The sequence below is a fragment of the Lolium perenne genome, chromosome 2 (assembly GCF_019359855.2).
Source record: "Lolium perenne isolate Kyuss_39 chromosome 2, Kyuss_2.0, whole genome shotgun sequence".
NCBI classification, from domain to species: Eukaryota; Viridiplantae; Streptophyta; class Magnoliopsida; order Poales; family Poaceae; genus Lolium; species Lolium perenne.
In genome coordinates, this window is record NC_067245.2 from 175920188 (window position 1) to 175941224 (window position 21037).

Sequence of the window (21037 nt, forward strand, 5' to 3'; positions counted from 1 at the left end):
GGTGGGCCTGCCGAAGATTACGTGGTAGGAGCTCTTGAAGGGCACAACTTCGAACGTGATCCTCTCTTCGCGGAAATTATGAACATCGCCAAAAGCCACGGGAAGTGTGATGCTGCCGAGGGAATTCGCCTTCTTACCCGGAACCACGCCATGAAACTCAGTGGTGCTGTGTTTGAGCTGTTCCTTGGTGAGGTTCATCCGCTCTAGAGTCTCCAGGTACATGATGTTCAGGCTGGCTCCGCCATCCATGAGGCACTTGGAGAAGTCATACCCGTCTATGCGGGGACTTACAACCAAGGCATAGCATTCTTTTGGCACAATTGCGGGGTGATCCTTCCTATCAAATGTGCACGGTATCTCCGACCACCTGACGTACTGCGGCACAGCCGGAACTATGGCGTTCAGGATCCGGGTAGCTGACTTGGAGGCGCGTACTGTTGGGGTTCCGAGGAAAGTGTGGTAAGCCCCCACGCTCTTTTTGTCGAATGGATTGGATTTACCTGCGGCTCCTGCCTTGGGATCCGGCGAGTTATCATCCTCATCCATCGCCTCGGAACTATCGTCCTCTTTGTCCTTGTTCTTGCCCTTGCCACCTTTGCCGCGTGGGCGGTGCTTCCGGGCGCGCTTGTATCCTGCCTCCGGGTCGTTCTTTAGATCATTGACCCACTTGCAGTTGCGGTTGGTATGAGTGGACTTCCCTGTAACCGGATCCAGGTGGGCCAGGCAGGGCATGTCTCTGTACTCCTCGTAGGTTTGCGGAGCGCGGGATCCGCCAGCAGTGACCTCAGAGGTATGCTGCTGACCCCTGCCGGCTCCGCCTCCACGTCCGCGTCCTCTTCCGCCTCCTGGACCTCCGCGTTGAAACGCCATGGCGACCATCTCGGATCCGCCACTCTTCTGGTCATCAGGGTTCTTGCGCTTATGACTACTGCTGCTACCGTTGTCACGGTTCTTCTTTTGTTGATGCAGGGGGATTGCTGTAGCTACGAGATCACCGCCTGCGTCGTCATCGGCGGCAGTGTGATCGCTGGCGATGGTGATCATGTCGTCCAACGTCAGTTTATTTGCATTGACCAAGCAAGTTAGCTTGTGTCGCAGCAATCCTCCTCGCTGCAAGCCCCCAATGAAAGCGTGCATTGCTGTACGGTTGTCGACGTTCTCGCACTCGTTTCTGCATGCCAACCATCGGGTGAGGAAGTTCCTCGATGTTTCGCCCTTCTTCTGGATGCATGCCTGCAGGTCGCTTGTTGTGGCAGGTCTCTTGTAGGTGCCCCTGAAGTGTTTCTCGAAAGCGTTCTTCAGGTCGAACCAACAAAAGATGGAATTCTTCTCGAGGTCGCTTAGCCAGATCCGGGCTGGTCCTACAAGGTACAACTGAAGCATGCGGCAGGCGATGTTAGGGGTTCCTCCGGCGAAGGTTACAGCATTATAGTAATCCTCAATCCAGGTATCCGGCCTTTCGGTGCCATCATAATGCTTCAGATTTCCGGGTAGCTTGAGGTTCATCCTTGGCTTTGGTTCCTCTCGAATCATCCTGCCAAAGCACTTCGGACCAATGTAGTCGGTTCTGTACTCGTTAAGGCGGTCCCGCGCGTCGCGCGAGCCGTGGCGAGGAGACTTTGAGCGAGAGCGAGATCTCCTACCATTGCCTCCGCCTCCACCTCCGCCGCCACCGCTAGGTGGTGGTGAGGGAGACCTGCGAGGTGGGCGGTCCGACTTCTTGCTTCCGCCATCTGAATCTCCTCGGCCTTCCTGGTACTGGCTCCGGCTCCTGTGGCTGCCTTCGCCTTGGCGCTGGCTGCCCTGGTCGTTCCGGCGAGGCTCCGGGTCCCGGCTCCGGCGAGGCTCTGGGTCCCGGCTCCGGCGAGGTTCTGGGTCACGGCTCCGACGGGGTTCTGGATCGCGGTTTCGGCGAGGTGCTGGACCGCGGTCCTCATTCCGACTCCTCCTGGGCTCGGGCTCATGAACATTGTTCTGGTTCCGTCGAGGTTCCGGCGAGCGCTCCCTGTTTCTGTTTCTTGGCAGCACGTTGTCGCGGATAATAATCCCACCATGCCCTGGGGGCCTGGTGTTTCCGGCTGGACTACGGCGGCGAGGGAGTCGCGGGTAACCATTGGGCAGAGGAGAGGGGTTGCGGTATTTGTCTCGTTCGGAGTACATCGCATCCTTTCCCTTTCTTGGATCTGACGAAGGCGTCTTTGACGGAACGGGGATCGGATTTGGGTGTTCCCTGGTCCTTTTTCTGCGCTCCGAGGATCCGGTGTGTGATTCATCGTCGGGATGCCGATCAGCGCGGGCGTCCTTCTGCGCGGTAGATACACAGTTATCCGGATTGGATTCCAGCCTGCGCGAAGTATCCGCCTTGCTTTGCTGCTGCATTGCTGAAGCGACAAGTGTGCGGAGATAGTTGATATCAACTTCTTCGTCCTTCTTCTTCAACAGTTCCGCAGCTTTTTGCATGTTGTCCTTTGGGGTTTCCAGCGGCTGGTGATCTGCGGGCGTGTTGAAGGGTATCCTGCGAGGCGGAATCGCTTCTCTAACAATACGATCGGCCTCCGCCTGCGCATAGATCATCTTTACTTCCCACTCAGCCCTCATGCTCTTGACCTGCTCGAGTGTGGCAGTAATCTCGCGGTCCTGTCTGTCGAAGTTTTCCGCCAATCCTGCAGCTTCTGCCCTCTCTTCCCTTAACGCGGCTTCGGTATCGGCGAGCTTCTTGGCTGTGGCCAGCATTTCCTTTCTAGTGGCCTCTAGGGCCTCCAGATCTGCGGCGTCGCCCGGGGTTATAGGTGTGTTAAGAACTGCTCGCGCGACCATCTCCTCTGCTGACAGGATTTCCTCCGAGGAAGAATCCCTCTGGGGTCGCACCCGAGACATTGGAGATCCTTGTTGGGATGGTTGGGGGTCGGATTGGCTGGCTTGCTCTCCAGATCCAGTTTGTCCCAGCGCTGCTACCGTTGCGAGAACCTGCTTAGGCTGGGCGGAGTCGACTTCAGGCTGATCGCCAAAACCGTACTCCCCTAGCTTGCGGATGAAGTCATCAGATTCCATGGAGGGGGTATCTCCGGAAATTGGGCTTAGATTGCCCAAAATCGACTCTTCAACCGGAGCTTCGCTTTCTCCGACAGGCTCAGCCTGAGCCGGATCTGCGCCGTTGTCCGGTGCCTCTACCTGCTCAGGACCAGCTCCGTCTTCTTGTGGGGCGGTTCCGGCGGTATGAGCCAAGAAGTGTACGAAGTGGCACCTCTGCTTTTCTAACACCTGGGAGACCCAGGCGGATCTGCATTGGTCTTCCACCTTTGTTTCCTGCTCAGGGGCGGATTGGGTGGGTTTTGAAATTTCCAGATCCAAGGCGGAATCTTCCTTGGGAAGCTCCTGCATCTCAGATCGGATCTTCGCGACAGCGTCCAGCTCTGCGGCGGTCGCGTCTGCGCTACTTACCAGTGGGTTTCCGTCAGAATCGACGGTTTCCCCGATGAAGATGTGTATGCCGCCAATTGGGACGATGGAGAGCTTGACGGGGTTTGTCCTAGCCGGAATCCAACACTCATCCGGAGGGACGATCGGCAGATTCCCGGCGTAAAGGACGCGCCCCACAGCGATGGTGTCGTCGTAGCTTCCCATGGCGGAACCCTCCCGGTTCCGGCCTCCAGACGCCACAGGCCCCACGGTGGGCGCCAACTGTCGTTGCCTAATCGACGGTACCTCGGAGGAGGGATCCTCACGAGGGGGAGAAGAAGTAGGGGCCATAGGGCGGAGTGCACACGGGACGGTGGTACGCGAGTTACCCAGCTTCGGAACACCTGCACGATGACAGGGCCTACTGCTGCTTGTCCTGAATTATCCCGCGCTTTCGCGTTGTTACAATGAGTTGTGGTTGTGCCTCTAGGGCTCCCGGGATCCGGCTTATAAAGGCGCACGGATCTAGGGTTTACACGGAGAGTCCTAGCCGGATTACAGACAGCCTAGCTACGGTACAATATCTTGCCGTGCACGTCACGGATCCGCCTTCCATATACGTCGTACCGGATCCGGGTTCCCCATGGGCCTCCGTGGATCCGGGTTACTCCTACCGTCAGTACGGATCCGGTTTACTGATCCTGGGCCGGACTTCTTCCTTCATGATCAACAACAACTGGGCCGCCCGATGGGCCACATGCCTCATCACCGTCTGTGGGCCACCCGGGCTTGCCGGATCTAGGCACTGTCGATGGTACACCCATGAAGTATACCCACAACAGCTCCCGTTTAATATCTTCAACCAGCGGCCCAAGCATAGACATGTCCTTCATCTCGTTATTCAACTTGGACACCACCGATGAACTATCAGTTTCCAGGATTTTTGTTGTTGTTGTAGAGGACACACAGAGGATGGCTGCCTCGCATCAATGCGTTGGAGAATTTTTAGCTTGGACTACTGCCTCATCCTATCTTGATTCTTGACTCCTGCGTTGGAGTAGTTTCTATGGAAAGGCGAGTATTTTGGTAGGGGTACTTCTCATTTCCTAATAAAATCTAAGTAAATACAAAATTAAATAAAAATACAAACTATGTTTTTTGAATGTAAGGATGAATGTATGCATGTGTGTGCTAAGTTACAAACTTAAATTTAAAAGTATGTAACTTACGTAAAAAGATAAACTACCTGATCAATAGTCTGAATTACATGATTCTACTGTGCAGGTTATGTATTTTCTTTGTAGGCCACATGCTGTGCAAAAATGGGTACAATTAATTATACTTGAGTTTTTATTCTGTACGCCCTTCATAACGGTTTATTGGTACACATTTCGTGTTAAACGATGAGGTTGGTTCAGATATGGTGCGATCCTAACGAAAGCTAACCAGCCTTGTGTTACACGAAATAGATAGATAGATAACCATTGGAGGTTGTTGTATACCGTGTAATCTTAACCATTGTAATCCTAACCTCATAAGTACTATAAATATACATTGACAGGCCGATGCATAGTCACGGCACAAACCAATCTATCTTCTTTGTATTGCTGTTTTATATGGTATCAGAGCCAACACTCCCACACGACATCCATGGCTCCGACCACCACGCCGCCCACCATGCCGATCAATATCGCGGCCACGCTGAGCGCCGCCATCTCCATCAAGCTTGATCAGGAGAACTACCTGCTCTGGAAGGCCCAGGCTTTACCTGCTCTCTACGGCAACGATCTGTTCGGTTTCATCGACGGCTCCAACTCTGCCCACCTCCCTCACTCCTGCCGTCCTCGGTCACGTCCAACTCCTCAAGACGTCGAAGCAGGTTTGGGAGGCTCTGGATCGGACCTTCGCGTCCAGGTCCAAGGCGCGGACCGTGCAACTTCGCACCGCGCTGGTGAAGCCGAAGAAGAGGGACATGTCGATGTCTGCTTACTTCCACCACACCAAGAAGATCGCCGACACGATGGCGACCATCGGCAACCCACTCGGGGATGACGAGATCGTCTCCTACATCCTGGCTGGTCTAGGCGAGGACCACGAAAACTTCACCACATCGATGACCGTGATCGCCGCCAATGAAGACTTCACGCTGAGTGACCTATACGGGCATCTGACCGCGTACGAGGCGCGGACCGGCGGGCGCTCCTCCGGCGGGCACAACGACACGGCCTTTCAGCACTCCGCCAACAACACCTACCGTGGCGGCGGGGGCAGAGGCTTTCAGCGTGGAGGAGGTGGTCGTGGCCGTGACGGAGGCCGCTACGGCGGCTACAACGGAGGTGGCTACAATGGTGGCGGCTACAACGGTGGCAGCCACGGCGGAGGCCGTGGCGATGGCTCTGGGCGCGACGGTAATGCCCAGGGCGGAGGACGAGGACGTGGTGGCAACAAGTCGACGTGCCAGATTTGTGGCGTCTACGGCCACGATGCTCTGAGGTGCTACTCGCGCTTCAACCACGCCATCCAACCCGAGACCTCCAACCGTGCCGCCAACTACACCAACATCAGTGACGGCTACTCCAGCGACCCGAACTGGTACTTGGACTCCGGCGCCACCGACCACATGACGAACGACATGGAACGCCTGCACGTCCATGAAAACTACAGAGGCAACGAGCAGATCCAAGTTGCCAATGGTATGCACATACCCATCTTACATGTTGGTGAATCTTGTTTACCCGGTTCAACTCGTAATCTCCGTTTATCCAATGTCTTGCACTCTCCTCGTATTAGCAAAAATCTGCTTTCTACCCATAAGCTTTCCAATGATAATGCTTGCTTTGTTGAAATTCACCCTGAATCCTTTTTTGTTAAGGACCTCAAAACGAAGGCAACCCTGCTCCGCGGTAGAGCTCGCGGCGGTCTGTACCCAGTTCCTCCATGCCATCCTCATCACCATCCACGTCTTCCGCAAGCTCATTCCATCGCCCCATCCAAGGAACTGTGGCACCGACGGCTTGGACATCCTGCGCCACCCATCGTCCAAGCCATTCTTCAGTCAAATAAGTTAGGTCCTGTTGAGAATAAAGGAGTGCCGCATGTATGTGACGCATGCTAGCAAGCAAAACTCCATCAGCTGCCATATGCAGCCTCTAGTCGAAATTCTACTTCTCCTTTAGAACTTGTCCATACGGATGTATGGGGTCCAGCAATTAAATCTGCTGGCGGGTTTCGCTATTATGTTAGTTTTTTGGATGATTTTAGTAAATTCACTTGGGTGTACTTGCTGAAACATAAATCTGATGTTGAACATGTGTTCTACCAATTCCAAAAACGTGTCGAATTGTCCCTTGGCACCAAAATTCTTTCTGTACAATCAGATTGGGGAGGGGAGTATCAGAAACTTCACCATTACTTCCAAACCACGGGCATTACTCATCGAATCTCGTGTCCTCACACCCATCAGCAAAATGGAGCAATCGAACGCAAGCACCATCATTTGGTCGAGACTGCCTTGGCCCTCCTAGCTCAATCATCCGCACCCCTTCGGTTTTGGGATGATGCAATCCTTACGGCATGCTACTTGATCAACCGCATGCCTAGTCGTGTTATACACAACTCAACCCCAGTAACCAAACTCTTTCGGAAGAATGTTGATTACCACTTTCTTCGGGTTTTCGGATGTGCCTGTTGGCCTAATTTGCGACCATACAACAATCGCAAACTTAGCTTTCGCTCACGCATGTGTGTGTTTTTGGGTTACAGCTCCGATCACCTTGGATTCCGGTGCTTAGATCGCTCTACTGGCCGCATATATGTCTCACGTGATGTTGTCTTTGACGAACACGTGTTCCCTTTTGCCAATGACACCAACCAACCCTCCCTACCCACCGAGTCAGCCATTCTTCTCCCTGAACCGGAAACAGATGAACCTGCTTGTACTGATGCGACCAGTGCTACTGATGGTATTGCTCTGCCCTCTGTTTCAGGTCCACAACATGACGATCACGCCGCGCCTCTCGACGCTCTCGCCATGCATGCACCACCGGCGGGTGCTCACGTCGATCATGAGGGGGCAGCAGATGAGGGCCATGCTGGGCCGGAAGACGCAGCCCGTGACTCTCCCCCGCACACACCGCTGGTCACGGCTACGGGGTCGGCCCACCAGCCAAGCTCGCCATCCTCCTCGTCTGATGCTCGTCCTGCCTCTGCATCTCCTTCGCCACCGAGTTCAGCAGACGAGGCTTCTCCGGTCGATCCTCCATTACCTGCCCGGTGTCCTGTCAAGCCTGTCCGATTGTTCGATGGCATTGTTCGGTATGACTTCACCAAGCGTGCATTTGCTGCTGAAACAACCTCGCATATGGATGCTCTCGGTGATCCTAAATGGAAGTCTGCTATGGACGATGAATTTCGTGCACTACAGACCAACAACACTTGGCGCCTCGTTGACCCTCCCCCTGGTCGACACATCGTGGGCTGCAAGTGGGTGTTTAAGGTGAAGCAAAAGGCTGACGGCTCAGTGGATCGATACAAGGCTAGACTCGTTGCCAAAGGCTTCACTCAGCGCCACGGCATCGACTACACCGACACGTTCTCCCCTGTTGTCAAATCTACCACTGTGCGGCTGATTTTGTCTATCGCCGTGTCCCGTGGCTGGCCTCTCCGACAAGTCGATGTCCAGAATGCTTTTCTCCACGGCGATATTCAGGAGGAGGTTTATATGTGTCAGCCGCCAGGGTATGTTGACAGTAATCATCCACAGCGAGTGTGTTGTTTGCAAAAATCACTGTATGGTTTGAAGCAGTCACCACGGGCTTGGTACTCCAAGTTGAGTTCGAAACTTCAGTCTATGGGCTTTGTTCCATCCAAGGCAGACACGTCTTTGTTTGTGTTTACAGACAAGAGAGTGATAATCTACATGCTGATATATGTAGATGACATAATCATCACTGGCTCGTCCGAGCAGGCAGTTGACGTTTTGATGAGCAAGCTGCGAGACTCGTTTGCATTGAAGGATCTTGGCAAGCTGTCATATTTTCTGGGTGTAGAAGTGACAGATATAGATGGAGGCATTGCACTGACTCAGGCAAAATATGCAGCAGATCTCCTTCGTCGGGTTAATATGCATAGGTGCAAGGAGATAGCAACTCCAATGTCTGCAACGGAAAAATTCAGCAAAACTACTGGGGAGCTGCTTGACGATAAGTCAGCTTTCAGCTATAGGAGCACAGTAGGGGCACTGCAATATCTTTGCTTGACTCGTCCAGACATTGCTTTTGCAGTGAACAGAGTTTGTCAGTTTTTGGCTACTCCGACAGATGTTCATTGGTCAGCAGTAAAGCGGATATTGAGATATGTTAAGGGAACAATTAACTTTGGACTGCATTTTCAGAAATCCTCCTCCACTGAGCTGAGCGTTTATACTGACGCCGACTGGGCAGGGTGTCCAGATGATCGACGTTCGACGGGTGGCTATGCAGTATTTTATGGACCCAATTTGGTGTCATGGAGCTCAAGGAAGCAACCGACGGTAAGTCGTTCGAGTACGGAGGCAGAATATAAGGCCATTGCAAATGGAACAGCTGAAGTCACTTGGCTGCAATCAGTTCTCAGAGAACTGGGAGTGTTTCAAATGCAAGCACCAATCTTGTGGTGTGATAATCTCGGAGCTACGTTCTTGACAGCAAATCCGATGTTCCATGCTCGAACGAAGCATATAGAAATCGATTTTCACTTTGTGCGAGAAAAGGTGTCAGCAGGGGCACTGAAGGTTCGGTTCATTTCCTCTCGTGATCAGCTAGCAGACATTTTCACAAAGGCTTTAAGTCGAGATGTTTTTGATCGTCTGAAGTATGAGCTGTGCCTGGCTAGCACTCGTTTGGATCGAGAGGGACTGTTAAACGATGAGGTTGGTTCAGATATGGTGCGATCCTAACGAAAGCTAACCAGCCTTGTGTTACACGAAATAGATAGATAGATAACCATTGGAGGTTGTTGTATACCGTGTAATCTTAACCATTGTAATCCTAACCTCATAAGTACTATAAATATACATTGACAGGCCGATGCATAGTCACGGCACAAACCAATCTATCTTCTCTGTATTGCTGTTTTATATTTCGAAATAAAACTTTAACCCTTACAACCTTCCTTAACAAGCCCTCGAGCCTCCTTTGCGCCGCCTTCCTCATAGAAGCCGCTGGGTTGACCCCGAAGGCCGCGAATTCTAAATTGGTCAATAAATTTTGAGATTTTAGCAATAAAAATTATACTATTGGAAACTTCTATTTAATATGAATCTAACGGAATAAATTTTGTAGCATATATCTCTTTTTAAAACTAAATTAATGGTTAAAGTTTATTCTTTAAGTGCGTATTATTCCAACAAATAGGTATGGAAACAGTAATAGATGTGCGGGGCGAGAGAAATATAGTAGAGATGGAAAATCGCAAAAATTTCACACTCAACACAATATTTACCATATATAGTTATGGTTGTCCCGTAGCAACGCACGGGCACTTAACTAGTGTTTCTATATATGATCTTGGTTGCCCACAATCATCTTTTCGCATCGCATCCATACTTCCAGGCGGACGATTGATTAATTAGGTCTACAACACAAGACAACTCTCGGCGCGACGATAATGGACACGACGGAGAAACAGACGACGCAGGTACAGGTGCGATGGTGGCTCCCGTCGGCACTCAGAAGTCGCCCATGACCGCAGCCGGCTTGAGCTCTGCATCAAAACGGGATGGCGACTAGGCAGCGGCGGCAGTGATCTTATCCTCCTAATACGGTGCTGGTCCTGATACGGTCAGTCAAGGGCATCCTTGGCCGCGCGCGCGCATCGACGCCTGCTGCGGAACCTTCCTCGCTGCTGCGTAATCGCTGGACATCGGACGGCATGATCAGAGTTCAGAAAAGTCTGTTTCATCGACCACATGGCGATCAACGCCGAGTTTTACAAACGCCACCGTTCCGTGGTAATCTACGCCGTTCAAGAATACGGCCCATGTGACCGGCGCCGCGATGCCTATGGATCAGTGCTCATTACGTCGAGAGGTCACATGCAAAGTCTGTGCATGGAGGAGTTATGGAGCAACCTAGGGGGAGGCGTAAGGTCATCTGCAAGGAATGCGTCACGCGCAGGACGCCGACCACGCCTACGGTCAGGTAGGAGAGCCACGAAAACAAGCACGTCACTGACGTCAATACCAACTTACCAAGAGGCCAAACTGCACCACAGAGACGTGGGCCACGCATCGTCAATGGCGCTGAAGAAGGAGCGACGAGATCAGTGATGTAGGCGCCACCGGGTTGTTTATCATGTTGGTAATGGCGCGTCCAAACGGGGAGGTGCTACAAAGCCTGCAACTGCAATTCGGCCAACCGGCAAAGACACGGTCGACACGATGAAAGACATACGTTGTTCAATTCCTCTGTTTTGTTGTTGCTGCACCATATTGCAAGCCCTCCTGAGCCAACCCCTTACATGTTTGTTGCTGCGTGACAAGCGCTAGCTCGGCAGCACGTGCGTGGGGTGCTCTTCTATTCTGAACGAGGATGATGCTCTAGGCAATTCTATAGGCATAAGCATCTCAAAGAAAAACAATATTGAGATGTAGGAGTAAAATATATATGCGTTTGTGAGTGGATAGGAGTCAAACACATGCATGAGATGAGAAAAGAATTATCTCTATTAGCCAACATTCAACTCGGGAATTACTGCAGTCCGAAATTTTATGGAGATTTAATAATATAATTTTATTATTAACCATAACTATATATGGTAAATATTGTCATGCATATGAAATACGTTGATTTATATGGTAACCGTGCCTACAAATAACATATGTATGCAAGCTTTTCTGTCCCCGATGCAACGCACGAGTATATTTACTAGTATAGCCTAAGAAAAAAAGTTGGATTGCAATTTTATAGCCAAGAATACCCATGAAAAAGAGAAAAAAAAGCCTACGTTAAGGAGCAACCAAAGGAACGAACTCAGCCAAATTTAAGTACAGCTGGGCGGTGGCTAGAAACAGCCGAAGGGCTGAACGAATGAACTTATAAATGGGCCGAGGCCACTTTCGTAAACCTTGTTTGAAACGGTACTCCGTAGCACGCTACCGAGCAATTTCCTGGAGCACCTATACCCAACATGGTCGCTGGTCGGTGCAGGACGAGGCGCCAGCCCTATACACCGGCCAAACCTATTCATGGTTCATTGCTGGAGCGAATCGCTCCCGCATTAAGCAATCGGCGGTTGGGCCGGCACATTTAGCGACAACAAATAGGGTTTTTTTAGGTTGTTTTTTCCTGGTTCTGCCGGTTTTCGAGAAGTAGTCCTATTTTACTGACTAGTACAAATGCCTGTGCGTTGCCACAGGTCCTCAAATTTAATTTCTCAATACACATATAATTTACAACTCACTATGAAAATTCAAAACAAATAAGGAATATCATAATATACTATAGCATGATAATACCGAACGCAATAAAAAGATAGCATTGTAACTCCAATGATGATAAATTTAGCATGTTCCTTTCTGAACCCAAAGGCACAAGTGACGCAATCAAGCCTCTTTGAAGAAAGGCAATCATCATTGACATGAGATCAAACACATCTACCTAATTTTGGCCACTTCAGATGCAAGAAGTTTGTAACAATGGTGACACAAACAACACAGTATCAACTCACAACACCACACTGACCTAACTCAAACAGTATGCAAGAAATAGCTCTACCGATTCCGGCAGTGGTCGAGGGGAGACCCATAGGCATACCCACGTGTGGTTAGAGCGCTCAGTCTCGGAACAGATAACAGGAACTCGGGTCCTAAACTTTAAAGAAACACAAGTGAGTCGTCACAAAACGATCAGCTGACCCACCGATGCCTCCGCTAACAACTATTAACAAGTAACCATGATACCCTCAACAGATAAAACCATAAACCATGTGTCATGATTCCCCAACAGATAACCCGATAAGATACTTCATGGCTAACTCAAACAGTACGCAAGCAATAGCTCTACCGCTAGGCACAACTCTAAAAGAACTCAAAAGTCAAGGTACTTCCCTCCAGACATGTTTCCAAATTGCAACTCAGATGCGTTAGACAGGTATACCGCAAAAACTAAAACATAATAATCCACTGTAGTAAGTAAAACATGACACTTAAGGATGGTTTGGAGGATGCCGCAAAAAACTGAAACATAATTTGGATTGACCTTCTATAATGCTTCTTGAAGGTTGCAACCAGGATCAACTGATCGCACATTCCAATTGAACATCCTACCATCCTCCATTTTTCGCAGCACAGGCTTCCCATTATGGAAGCATAAAGGAAATTATTATTAGATTCGGTTGAACTACTGAAGTCATTAAAGCAAATAGGTATTTTGCATTGTTATCATACCTTTCCCTTCTTATTTGTGGGCAATATAGGAGAAAAATCTACCAACTAAAGATCTGTGACAAGTTTATCTGAAACTTTGCCCTCAAAACAGATATAGTCAATAGCTGACTTTGTGGTTGTAGTATGACTCATCATTGAAAAACCTCAGAACAAATGGTGTAAAGTTATATGGATACAATCATACAAAGCAAAACATGGTATATATATATATATATATTAATTTACACGTTCTGCAAAATTGATTATGTAGACAAAGAGAGGGGGTCCAGAAGTAAACAAATAAGTATCTTCTTTGAGACTATCAGCAAGCTTCACATTTAATTAGATGCAGTAGCTTGACCACCGAGTACGCTCGCATGCAAAAGTAAACATGGCCTGTTCACTTCAAACTCAAAATCCTGCAATCCTAGGGAAAGAACTCGAAATCCCGACTGATTCCCGACCACTACCTTAACTTTTTAAGTAAGAAGTTTGCCAAAGGTAATGCATTTACTTATTACTCTGCGTCTAGTTCAACTTTGCCTCTTAACAGGAATTAAGTCAATTAGTTGCCTTCTTTGTACCTACTAATTTATTGAAACAATATGACTTAGTGAACACGAATTCCTTTCTTATGTTCCTCGATTGAGAACATGGCCTGTCATTTTGATAGATGAGTGCAGAGCTCAAAGTAAAAATTGCAAGAAAGGTAAGCACAATAATATCACCATCCTATTCCGGGAAAAATAATGCCAGTATTAATTCTATTCCTAAGAGAATAATATCACCATTCAAATGAAATTACACCATTGTTCAAGTGACAACACCTTGGACCGTTTGCCCATGAAGGTGCTATATGATTTCACTATTCCACGGTAAGAGCATGAATGCAGGGGGATAAACAGAGATATCTGAACCAGGCCATCCACTGAAAAAACTTTAACCCTGGCTACATCACCAATACTCTATATCTGTTAATAAGACTCAGTATTATTCGGATTGAGAAGTATATGACTCTGCTGAATTGCCGTGATAAACAGTACATTATCCAGACTGTATTAGTTTGAAGAACTTATACAATACGCACTGAGGATCCCGTGAAACCTTTTTTGATTCAGCACTTCTCCAATGAGTTTAAGCATGAAAATGTGGTTCTGACATGGAATTTTAACAGCAAGTATAAAAATGGTTCCAAAATTGCAGAAAATTGGAGAGAATTTCAACAGAAAAGATAAACCAATATACTGTCCAAACTGCTACAACACTTTATAATATTCATCTCCTATGTTGGTTGGTAACATGAAGTGAAAGGACATTTATTTTTAAGATCAGTTAAAGAAAAAGGGAGTTCATCTATACATAGAAACCTCCTACACAACAAAAGTGTTCACGTGGATCAGGAGCAAAAAATACCTAGCAGCGCCTAGGAGATGGACTAAGTACTCGATGATCAGAGAGATTTGAAAGATTTTGGGATGGATTATTGGATCTGACCTTGGGGAAATTGGCAGTTGTTATGGACGAATCAAATCGCAGCCCACGTCGGCGGGCTCCCCCTCCTCGTCTTTGTCTCTGGAATCGGCCACGGCGTGGAGCGCCGTCGACGGCATAGCGGCGGTGACAACCTATTGACTCCCGCTAGGAGCCGTCCAATTTGGGGAGGGTCGTCTCCGGCGAAGCGGCGATGTCCGGACGCCTGCCTCGCCATGAATTGGCTTTTCGCTACAGCTTCGTAAGCTATAAGGAAGGAAATTGTAGATCAGTGAGACTAATTGCGGCAACAAATCGTTGGATGGTAGTGAAGAAATCGCGAGTTAAAGTTATTTTCCTTGAACCAAACGATGAGCCTGCATGAACGAAAAACCTTGCTCGTGGTGATCTCCATGGAAAACTCACCTTGCTCAACATAGAACTCGTGCTCGACGGCGTGGGCTGACTGGAGGATGGTACCCACCGGCTTCTTCGGCAGCACGAGCCCTCGAGGTGGTTGTTCTAACAGTGGTAGAACTTCGTGAGGGACCTTCTCCTCTCTAAGGAGAATGCCCTCCCTGGCCGCAACATCATGGACCATCTGCCGGAGCATCTACCTGTGGGAGGCGCGCATGACGATGGCCAGCATGTCTGGTGGAGTTGTATCCGGGAGGCCAGTGGCGGAGCTTGATAAAAATCTTAGTAGGGGCGAAACTACAAAATGAGATAAAAAAAATTGGAACGCAAATCATAGGACAACATGCTAAAATCCGTAGCAGCTTGAGAAATTTATATAATATGTTGACTTTATTCACAAAATACATTTCTAGCATCAACATACGACATAAGCTACTTCAAAACAAAATAAACTTTCTACTAAACCATGGACATTCACATTTGTCATATATAACCTTATCACTACAGATTAGCTCTTCATTTCTTTGCTCCCGCAAAATGCGAAAGAACATCCTCACAGAAATTCCCCTCTATATTTACCAGAAAGTTGTTGGGGAAAAAAATCGTCGCTACTTCCTAGCTACACAATGAAACAACAATCTGCAATCAACAATTTCAGCGTTTTATTAAATCTATAACATAGCTAGAATTTTCCCCAATCTATAACAATCTGCAAGAATCTTTCCCAATCTATAACAATCTTAATCTGCAAGATCGGAGCTATTCAAGCAAGAACTAAATTCAGACTATGGTAGGAAAGGGAAAATTTACCAGCAGTGAAACTTGAAGACAGGGAAAGAGTTCGTCGGACGGCCGGAGACCGCAGCCGCCCTACCTCATCCACCACCCGGTGGCCACGCCCTCGGAGAGCAGGATGAGGGGCAGTACCGGGCGACGCCGCCCCAGCGCTAAGCTCTAGACGGACCGACGGACCAAGGACGCGGCCGAATCGCGTGAGTCCCAGCGAGGCGCGAGGTGGTCGGGGAAGTGGTATGTCGACGGAGACCCCGGCGTGAGAGCGGCTAGGTTCTGATCGAATTTGAGAGATTTTCCCCTTCCCCGTACGCCCGAAGCTTGAAGGAAAAAAAACCACAGATCGATTCCTTACCGCTCCCGTTGCCCAATAGGCCTCCTCCACAGATCGAGTCCCGCTGGCCTGCTCACCGTGCGTGGCGCGCGATGGAGGCCTTCTGACCACCGCTGGGGCACCCCGCTCCATCGGCGGCCAATCACATCCACAACACCATATGCTCAGTCGCCGTCTAAGTTCACGAACACACTACCGATGTGTCGAGATCGAGGTGGAGCACTCTTGGATCGAGAGTGGTGACGTGGGAGGGGAGAGGATGGCGGCGCTGGAATCTGGAGAGGACGAGAGAGGTGGTTCTCGACTGCGGCGTGAGCGGCGACAGACAGAAGATCTACGGGCGAGCGGAGCGGCGATTGCGGGAGGGTTTCCTCCTTCTGTTCAGGAGGTGTGACGAAGCGGGGAGCGGAATACAGGAAGATGATGAAAGGGTTTGACCGATTTTGTTTGACTAAGGTGGGAGGACAAAATGGTCAGATAAAAATATGTAGGACGAAAGCTTTGACCGGAGGAAACAGAACCAGTTCCTCCTTTTTATATAGTAGAGATTCAATGGGTTTCTTCGGTTTTTTCCGGTTCATCATTTTTTTATTTTCAGTTTTTGCTCTTTTATGTTTCTTGTTTTTTACAGTTTTACAAATTTTAAAAATGTGTAAATAAAAAACGTTCAAATTTAAAAATGTTCGAACTTAAAAACTGTCCAAATTTTAGAATATTCAATTTAAACTATTCAAATTTTAAAAGTTCTAATATAAAAATGTTTGAATTTAAAAATGTTCAAACTTAAAAAATGTTCAAATTTAAAAATGTTCGAACAGAAAAATGTTCGATCAGAAAAATGTTCATTTTTTAAAAATGTTCAATTTTAAAATAGTCAAACAAAAAATGTTCATTTCAAAAAATCATATTTTAACAATAAAAAGTTCAACTTCCAAAAATATTAGATATTTTTAATACTTCGGATATTGAAAAAGAAAGTCAAAAAAAAAACAAAAAAGAAAACGAAAACGAAAAAAGTACCTTTAACTGGGTTGTGTCGGTGCGGCCCATGGAGACAAGGATTCAGCGGGAGGAACCTTCGCTCCCGCTTAAAGCGGGGATTAGGCGCTCCCCTATACACCGATCAGGTCCGTGCCTACCAAGCACCGCACCCCTCATCGTGTATTGGGCCTGGCCCATTTAGCTTTTCATTTTCGTTTCTATTTTTGTTTTTTCTGTTTATTTGTTTATTTGTTTTCTATTTTCTATTTTCATTCTTTCTATATTTTTTTAAATCTAAAAAAATCAAATTTGAGAAGTATTAAATTTCCAAAAAAATCAAATCGGAAATTTTTTCAAATATGATTTTTTCGAATTCGAAAATTATTCAAATATAAAAAATTTCAAACTCGAAAATTGTTCAAGTATGAAAATTTTCCCAATTCGTATTTTTAAAAATGTAAAAATTGTTTAAATTTGAAAATTGTTCAAATTTTAAAAATGTTCAAATTCAAAAATTGTAAATGTATAAAAATATTAAATTTTGAAAATAATGTTTTAATTTTTTTTGGATAATATACAAATTTTAAATTTGTTCATATTTAAAATGATTGAATTTTAAAAAGCATATCCGAAGAATGTTGAAATTAAATTTTTGAGTTTCTAGAAAACATAGAAAAAGAAGAAACGAATTAGTAGAAAAGGAGAAAAACTGAAAAACTGAAAAAAAAGAGGAAAAACAAGACGTGGTGGGGCCTGTCCAACACCCACCCAGGGGTGTGCGACACTTGGTCCACACCGACCAGGGTGGTGTATAGCACCTCCCGGGACGAGATGCCGCACATCCCCACGCCCCCGCGGGAGCTCTGTTGGGCCAAGCCCAAAACATGTATTCTTTCTTTTTTGCTTTTCCTTTTTCCTGGTTGTATTATTTGTTTTGCTTTTCTGTTTCTTCTTAAGTTTTGTAAAGTTTGCAAACATTTTAAAAAAATAATTAGACAAATCTTAAAACATGAACAAATTTAAAATTTTAACATTTTTAAAAATCAAGATTTTTGAAATAAACATTTTTTTTGAACTAATTTTCTTAAAATTTTAAAATCTGAAGAAATTTTAAATGTGAATATTTTTTAAAATGATCATTTTTCGAAAAAAATGAACAATTTTCAAAATTGAACATTTTTCGGAAGAACATTTTCAAAAACCTGACAGAATATCATCGAAATTGTTGAAAATATGACAACATTTTTAAAAATTGAACAAATTTTGAACTGACAAAAACCAAATTGAAAATTGAACATTTCTCGAAAACATACGAAAACCATATAGAAAAACAAAAAAAAACTGAAAGAAACCAACAAAGACCGGATAGAAAAACCGCCAAAGCAGTACGAGAAGAAACAAATCCCGATCTACTGGGCCAGCCCAAGACATCCGCGTGGTGTGCGGCGCAGGGTAAGTGCCAACCTGGTCGGTGTATAAGTATATATTGCTGCAGTTTCAAGTGGATTCATATATTTGTCGGTACCACTAGCTAGAGACCAACCTTTACGCAGCTGGAGAGTCATCCGCGGCTCCGCGCGACGTGCCCACGACGCGGTCCATCTCCGCGAGACCGCGAACGAGCCGCGCGCCCGTGACCGATCGATTGAGTACACCAGCACAGCCGCGCGCTCCGGCATCGCGAGACGGGAATACGGCATCTGCACATGCATGAGTACGTCCACGAGCCAAGGCACCCATCAGCTAGCTAGCTATCCAAAAAAAAAAGCTAGCTAGCTATCCAACCATAACATGCATCGGTCCATTTAGTACCGTCATATTCCAGAGACAAATACATCTAAATATGCAAGTACAAATACGTATAAAAAGCACGAGCACAATTTAATTACGTACACAACGAGAGTATAGTTGTGTACAAACACACAAGTACAGTTGCGTAAAACACAGAGATACAGTTGCGTATGACATACGAGTACAGTTGCATACACGGGCGAGTACAAGTACGGTCACACACGAGCAGGTACAGTCACGCACACGAGTAGATACAGTCGCGTACAACAGACGAGTACAATTGCACACACAAGGCGAGTACAAGTACAATCGCGCACACGAGGAGGTACAGTCACGCACACGAGAAGGTACAGTCACGCACAACACACGAGTATAGTTGAACACACGAGCGAGTACAAGTACAGTCACGCACACGAGCAGGTACAAACGCGCATACGAGCAGGTACAGTCGTGAACACGAGCAACTACATGTACAGAAGTACAGTGGCGCACATGAGCAGGTATAGTCGCGCGTAAATACTGTTATCACCAGAATTTGACCGAGTCAGAGGTGGGCCGCGATCAAGATGGATTTGAAGAATATACATGGAGGAAATACGTGAATCGGCCTGTTATGCAAAGTTTGGGCTAGTTGGCCCGTGTATCTGTAATATAGTAGGATACATGTCGTTTGGGTAGAGTTTGTCTTGTGCACGGTGGGGATTATTCCCACGTTAGAAAGTCCCCTGGACTATAAATATGTATCTAGGGTTTATGAAATAGACAACAACCATCGTTCAACACAAATCAATCTCGGCGCATCGCCAACTCCTTCGTCTCGAGGGTTTCTACCGGTAAGCATCATGCTGCCTAGATCGCATCTTGCGATCTAGGCAGCACAAGCTTCTTTGTTGTTCATGCGTTGCTCGTACTGAAGCCTTTTTGATGGCGAGCAACGTAGTTATCTTAGATGTGTTAGGGTTAGCATTGTTCTTCGTATCATATGCTGTCGTAGTGCAACCCTTACACATCTAGCCGCCCTTACACCTATCTTAGGTGTAGGGGCGGCACCCCGCTTGATCATTATTTAGTGGATCCGATCCGTTACGGTTGCTCCTTGTTCTTCAAGGATTAGTTTAATATCTGCAATAGTTAGGCCTTACAAAGGGTTGGAGGATCCAGCGACGCGTAGGGTGTCGTTTGCTAGCCCTAGACAGGATGTTCCGAGGATCAACCTCGTGTTGGTTTTTAGGCCTTGTCTAGGACCGGCTTACGATCACCGTACGTGACCGCGAGGCCCAATCGTGAGTAGGATGATCCGATTATGCGGTGAAAACCCTAAATCGTCGTAGATCGCTTTAGCTTTATCTTGATCAAGCAGGACCACCATATATTCGTGCACCTCGTACGAATCATGGGTGGATCGGCTCCTTGAGCCGATTCACAGGATAACCTGAGAGCCGATCGAGGCTCGTATTTAATGTTTACGTGTATGCCATGCAGGAAACTAAGTGAGGCATCTCCATCACCTTCCTGACCAGGTATAGGTCAGGTGGCACGCCCTTGCACCAGCACCGGACGTGCGTACCAGAGGCTTTGCGGGCCGTCGCTCGGAGGGACCAGGGCCAGCCGCAGCCCTAAGTTGTTCCCGGCTCTACTGTGTTGCCCGTCGTTGCTCGCCGGTGGGTTTCTGACCGCAACACATTCTGGCACGCCCGGTGGGACAAGCTTCGACATCAACCACATCGCCATCTACATCTGAGATGGCGGACGGCACCCCAGTCACGTACGAGGATCTGACCGACGAGCTCAAGAAGAAGTATGACGAGGTCAAAGCAATCCTCGAAGCCGACCTCATCGGCTCTTTTCACAGAACCCGTTCACATGGCATCAGGTGGAATGGGTTCTCGCCTGATGGTGCGCTCGATGGGATAGACCTGTCTGCCCCGTCAGAAGAACGCACCAGGTCCCTACGTCAGGAGATCAACTACATGGTGGCTCACTCGCTGCACCGCCACTCTGAGAACCTGGTGAACACTTTGGAGCGTGTCGCTCTTCGGGTGATCCAGGAGATCATGAGGCACCAGTACTCTCCGTCAGGACCAGCTCTCGGGACACACCAAGGAGAGATGCCACTCCAGTCCCGTCCACCGCTGCCATTTGCGTTGGCAGCACCAGAAGTGCCGAATTCACCGGCATTCGTCGTCTACAAGATCGGTGGTGACCCTAGTGACTGCCAGTTCTTGCATGAGGCGCCTAAGGAGATCCCTCACGGATATATGTGCACATACGTGCCAGACTGCGGTAACTGGGCGATCACAAACCAGGCCGCTACATCAGGGACTTCTGGAAAAGCAGGAGGAACGTCAACGACAGATCTTGAGAAGCAGACGTAGCTAGCTAAATATGCCACCCCGACGAACCTCCAGAGCTCAGCTCCTGCAGTTGGCTCAGAGCTGGAAAAGCAAGAA

At 47.8% G+C, this 21037-nt stretch overlaps 1 long non-coding RNA gene across 1 annotated transcript; it reads right to left on the reverse strand.

Moving 5' to 3' along the window:
* Window positions 1-14056: 14056 nt before the first annotated feature.
* On the reverse strand, window positions 14057-16210 carry LOC127333996 (uncharacterized). Its single transcript, XR_007871796.1, has 3 exons — window positions 15500-16210; window positions 14699-14986; window positions 14057-14539 (listed from the first exon to the last, which is right to left on the reverse strand). It is a non-coding gene; the product is annotated as an uncharacterized lncRNA (long non-coding RNA).
* Between the last annotated feature and the right edge of the window lie 4827 nt (window positions 16211-21037).